A 5,835-nucleotide genomic window follows, 5' to 3' on the forward strand; every position below is an offset into this window, starting at 1 on the left:
TTCAAAAAGCCTCCATTTAGTTGAAAATTTTCCCAAGATTAAACAAGTGCTACTTTGCGTACCCCCCCCCCCCCCCACTCGCAATCGCCATGCACAAAAACACACATGATTCGACTATCAGTTGACTATAAGCAGGACTTCACGATTCTGATTCGACTATGTAAATCCTTAGTTGGGGACAGCCCTACAAACTGGATTTGTTGTTCTTTGGTAATAAACTGTTTGTAACTCTTTCACAGTTGTAGATCTGATGGATAGCGAACCTCAGAATATATTTTTCATTTTGACACATTCTGTGAATTCCTCCAGTGTTGGCGTCATCTTGTTAAGCGCTCTCTTTCTTCTGTCTGAAAGTGCCTCAGAGAAGATACAATCACAAACCATGTTAGTCTGCAAGTTGCTCTTTTTTTCCCACACCTTCTGCGTGTTTTTATGTCAATGTTCACATCATATAGTTCATTTTCGTGTTGAAGTATTAGGAATTTGTCAGCAATGATGTCTCCCACTTTGTGAAAGGACTACACACGTGTCAACAAACCTGTAACATGGCTGCAAAGCCAACATTGCTGGCAATTACAGTTGTTTGTAAGCGTACGAGCCGATATTACTGAAGGTGCTATAAACATCAAAATCTGATGATCTGTTTCTATGATGACAAGCAGCGCAGTGTCCCTGTTACACCAGCGTGACCATGGCCAAAGTCACAGCTACCAAATTTCACTCAGTGACACTCTTGAAAGGCTTTTAAATCAGTTGCTCTCCCCTTACCCATTCACTGCGTCTTCTTTTCACTGCAACTCTGCATCACGATGTAACGTTATATTTACTTTACTTTAAAAAGTAACAGTGGCAGTAAAACCTTTTCTCATACTGTGATTGTTACACTTTGCAATCAATCCACAGTTCACCTGCGTGCCGAACCGTGCGGAGGGAGGTGGGGGGGTATTTTCATGCCAAAAAAAATTACGTTTCAAAACATACCCCCCTCTGTTTTTCTACAAATCGCACCATGTTATGGCCTCACAAACAGATAACATGGACAAAAAGAGGATCCATATGAGGATTTGTAAGTACAGCGCAGATGGCTCAGCCTGAAAGAGAGAGAGAGGGAGAGGGAAAGAGGTGTGTGAGTTGCCATATCCAGTCAGCTAACTATTAATAATAACGTTTTTAATTTTAAATTAAATTTACAACGGTTTATATGTCATAAGACATATACACAAAAAAACAGTTATTACACTACTACACCATCATAACATTTTTCCTGTTGCGCACCCCCTAGAGGCAGCTCACGCACCCCCAGGGGTACGCACACCACACTGCTTTAGGGTGTGGCTACTTTGTGATTGACAAGTTGGCAGTTCCAAAAGACAAAGATGGTGATGTCACAGTGGCTACGTCCACTTCTTTTATACAGTCTCTGGTGGTTATCACTAATTGTTTGTACATCAGGACACCTTGTTGTGTATTATTTGCTTTCATTAACTGTTGAATTTTCTCCATGGAGTGGCAATATTAAGCAGATTATTTTTAGCTGCAGACCACTGACTCCCCAACTGCACTTGGAATTTGATATCATTTTAATGAATGTAGATGACACCCACAGTATCACCTCCTCCTCTGGTGGTGTACGGTATGCTTGAGATTGGTTTGGAAGGATTTAGCTGACCCAGGACACCCAACCCCACCCCTCACCACAGAGTGTACTGGTCCAGCTCCAACTTCTAATGGCTGAACTCCATGGTGGGAAGACCCACATCCCAGAGAGGGGTGGAGGGGCTGTATCAGGTCTTCCACCTCTGATTAAGTGAGACGTTGGCTGGGTTTCAGAGTTTTGACACCGTAGTACTGAACAGATGCATGCAAAAAGAAGCATCAACTTATCTGGGTGTGGAGTAAGGTGGCTTACTATCCCACGAAAGGCCATTTTTGTATTATGATCAGTTGCATTTGTTGTGTGGGATTTTGGAAATATTATATTTTTGAAACCAATTCTATGAACACAATTGGCACAAAAATTGGATTTCGCAGAGTCTAATAGAGACAGTGCAATAAAAAGTAATTATTTGCAGATGGATCAGATATCTAACACTTCCTATCTGATTATTGGCATCAGTGTCTGTATTCGGAACCTATATTTATCTCTTCCCCTTTTTAAAAATTTATAGACTGAGGTAAGCATGCATCTGTTTAGCTGCATTGGTCCAGTGAAATACTAATTTATCCCTTCACTTGGCAAAAGTGTGCGTTAACATTTTAAAAATGTGCAGATGGGTTTTCTGTCATTAATCGTCATGCACGTTTTAAACAAATGTGTTTTTGAGGACACTGTAGTGTGCTATTTGTCATTCTAGAGTATTTTGATTCAGGTGTGGCCTGCCAGCTGGTGCCTAATGTTCACTGCCTGTCATCACTAGAGGCTTCATATCTTTGGTGTGAAGCCCTTTCCACTTTCCTCCTCTGCAGAGCTGAGGCTGCTAGGTCAAATAAAATGCTTTAAGCTCAAGATGGCTAGGTTTGATGTTGTGACCATTATTAGAAAAGCATTAGAGCCTCTATTTGGGGAAAAATCACTCCTCTGTGAGTCACAACAAAGTGAAATATTTGATTAAACAGGATGGAGCTCTGTGCATTGGGAGATTTTGTTGTGTAATTGACCCTTTGCTAAGCCACGCTCCGAATACGCAGCTGAGCAATCACAGCGCAGTAAAGTCCGACACTTTTGTGGCTGCGCTCCATTGACTCCTATGCAAAAGGAGCCGTTTTCTAGCTTTCTTTTTGTATTTTTACATGATATGGTCAAACGCTGTTCCTGCGGCACTTGTTATAATTACAGTTGCTACCCAGAGAGGTTGAAAGGAGAAGTACGATTTATTCCCTTTTCAAAACCTACAACAAATACAGAATGTAGGCTGTCGAGTGTTCCTGATGTAGTGTTAGTTAGCTAATGTTAGCTAACTCACTACTGAATGTTACGTTATATAGCGCTATTGTTCTGCTCTTTAATGATTATGATAGTGAATAAGGACCTACCCAGCTGTACAGGAACAGTGTGATCCTTTATAATGTTGTCCTCTTTCTCAATAGTGAGGAAATGTGTTTGTTTACTTTTACTCTGTGATTGGTTGGCATTAGCTTCTATCATTATTTTTTTCACGTCAGTTTAAGTCTGTTTGACAGCCTGACAAATGTTTGCAGTTGCATTGTGCATGTTCAAATGCACAATGCAACTGCAAAACTGTCGGCTTCTTTCTGAGATCTTTCTATATTTCTCCAGGGAGTGCAGTTATAGACAGTGGCAGCGCCGTGATAAAAGCATTGTTGCTAAGTCTGACAGTTTGTCAGACTTAGCAACAATAACTAAGGGGGGCGTGGCTTAGTGAAGGGTCAGTTCTTGTGCTTTAAAGGCAGTGATACAGAGGGCAGCTTTTTTTTAGTTCCCTATTCCAGTAAATATTCGTAAATCTATTCCAAACTTAATACTTAAATCTGAGGGTCTGTTGTCATCATTTGGGGGTTTATCTCCCTTTGATCTCCCCCCATTGCTCACCCACATTTACTGTATCTCTATGTTTACCTCTCCACTGCTGCTGTAGCTGGCCAAAACTTCAGCCTGACAAGCATTCATTGATTGTATATTGATTGGAAAAAGGGTCATTACTGCTACTACTACTACTACATTCTTGACTACAGCACAAGGCTGTAGCAAGCCCATGGCTGTAAATATGTCAACAGTGTAATGCAATATGCCATACATGGGTTCTGCATTGGTACAAGTTCTCACACACTTGACGTAATGATTTGGAAGCTGGGCTCAAGATGAAGGATCAGGGTGTGAGAGAGTGCAAGGTCAGAGACAGGCTGTTGAATTCAGCAGCTCTCTGTCAGAAGAGAAAATAAGTTTTCCTTTTACCAGATGGCTCGCGTAGTTGAAAGTTGAAAAAACAGAGCAGAGTTTTGCCTTTTGAACATCTATGTATCTGCTTATGCCCATCTTCATTTGGGCCAAATGATTTCACATTTGCATCTGAGGGATTTTAAGACAGATATCCTCATTTGTCCCCAGTAATTGAGTGTAATGCATGTTTCATGTTTTGGATTTACCTCACAAAAGGAGCCTTGTTTTGTTTCAGGGCATTTCTAAATTCTGTTATCATGATTTAGTGTCTGTGCTCGGTTTGCAGGCAATGTGAAATATTTCAGCTATTTATCTTTTATAATCAAAAGCAGCTGTCAAAGCTCTGCTCTTTGGACCAGTTGAATATTTCAGACATGCAGCACTGAGACCTTTATAATCATGTTCACTGCATTGCAATAGATGCTTTTAAAAAACTTTGCTTTTAAGTAGTCTGGCCACTTAACACTTAATTAGGAGGAAGACAAACCTTGAGCAGAACCAGTGTATATCTGTCACCCTGAAGCATGGGACGCACATGTTCATCTGTCCTATAGAGCTGTGTAATTAATCAAATCATGTGATATTGATAGAAGTCGCATCACAAGGTACTTTGTCTGCGCAATCATCCATGTCTTTGATGGCATTAGCTCAGTCTGTGGACTTGGAGACCGGAAGGTTGCCGGCATGGACCACTGGCGAAGGCTGCACAATAGCTGCCCACTGCTCCTAACTAAGATGGGTTAAATGCAATGAACTAACACCTTTTCTGAATCAGTGGTTAATAAAGGAGAAGAGAAAAATGTACACTAAACAGACATTAATCTATTGTGAGAAATCCACACATTCATCAGGCTGGGTACAAAGGATGGATTTACTTTGCCTTTCTCTATTTTAGAAAGCATAAGCCTATTACCAAAACGCCTGTGCTGACTCAGTACATTGTGACATGGATGATCTGTGCTTTCCAGGATGCGCTGAGATTTAGACAACGCTCTCTGATTGTGTGGTTCTGTGACTCATGGATTTCACCTGTAGTTGAGCTGGCTTTCCTCATATTCCTTTCAACTCTGTTCTCACCCTGTTTTGACTTAAAAGTTTCCAAAAGTAAAGCTAGAATTCAGAGGGAAAAAGTCTCATTTTCTTCTTATCTTTACATTATATCTTCATTGCATTCAGCTTGGCTTTGTCAGAAGCAATGCGGATCATCACAGTTATGGTGTTGATATCAAAGTAGCTAGGATTGAACACTTACTGATCCTGAAACCTTGTCATAGAATCCCATATTAACATAAAAGATCTGCAGTAATGAACAAATTTAAATCAATTGGCATGCATTAGTGCATTTGAATACAAATATAATTATAGTTGCAAATGTTTATATGAGCAGGACTATTGTTTTGTTGTTGTTATTGCTCACCTTTAATATGTGAGACAACCTACAGCAGCCTCTTTAGCACAGTCGGCAGACATTTCCAAAAACTAAGTTAATCAACAGTTGCAACTGTGACAGTTCATCTGAATCAAAAATATCTCATTTTTGGGCCTCATTGGCGCAGTAGGCAGCGCGTCAGTCTCATAATCTGAAGGTCGTGAGTTCGAGCCTCACACGGGGCAGGTTTTTAAGGTCAGAGGACAACATGACAGGATAGATGATGGTTGTACGTAGCGCCAAAAGTAGAGTTCCATTGGGTTTTCATCAAGATTGAAATCATTCTATCAAGAACATAATGGCCCAAATTGAAGAATTCCTGCTCCTCTGTTTCACGCTCTCCATTGTACTTTTCTATTTCACTAATAACTAAAAAAGTCCATCTAAAACCACACTGTAGTGGCTAAGATAACATGTAGATTGTGCTCTGCGCTGTGAGGCCAGCCTGCTCTCTAAATATCGGCATTGGCCATTGAAAAACACATATGGGTCGACATCTATTGCTGTG

General features: G+C 40.6%; 1 protein-coding gene and 1 non-coding gene across 2 annotated transcripts in view; both read left to right on the forward strand.

Annotated features, from left to right (window-relative positions):
* Positions 1 to 5,835, forward strand: part of pleca (plectin a) — a 117,537-nt gene that overhangs the window by 30,178 nt on the left and 81,524 nt on the right. The gene's annotated exons all lie outside the window — the stretch shown is intronic.
* trnam-cau lies at positions 5,440 to 5,512 on the forward strand. The gene has a single exon. It is a non-coding gene; the product is annotated as a tRNA-Met (tRNA).

Source organism: Micropterus dolomieu, linkage group LG09 (genome assembly GCF_021292245.1).
Source record: "Micropterus dolomieu isolate WLL.071019.BEF.003 ecotype Adirondacks linkage group LG09, ASM2129224v1, whole genome shotgun sequence".
NCBI lineage: Eukaryota > Metazoa > Chordata > Actinopteri > Centrarchiformes > Centrarchidae > Micropterus > Micropterus dolomieu.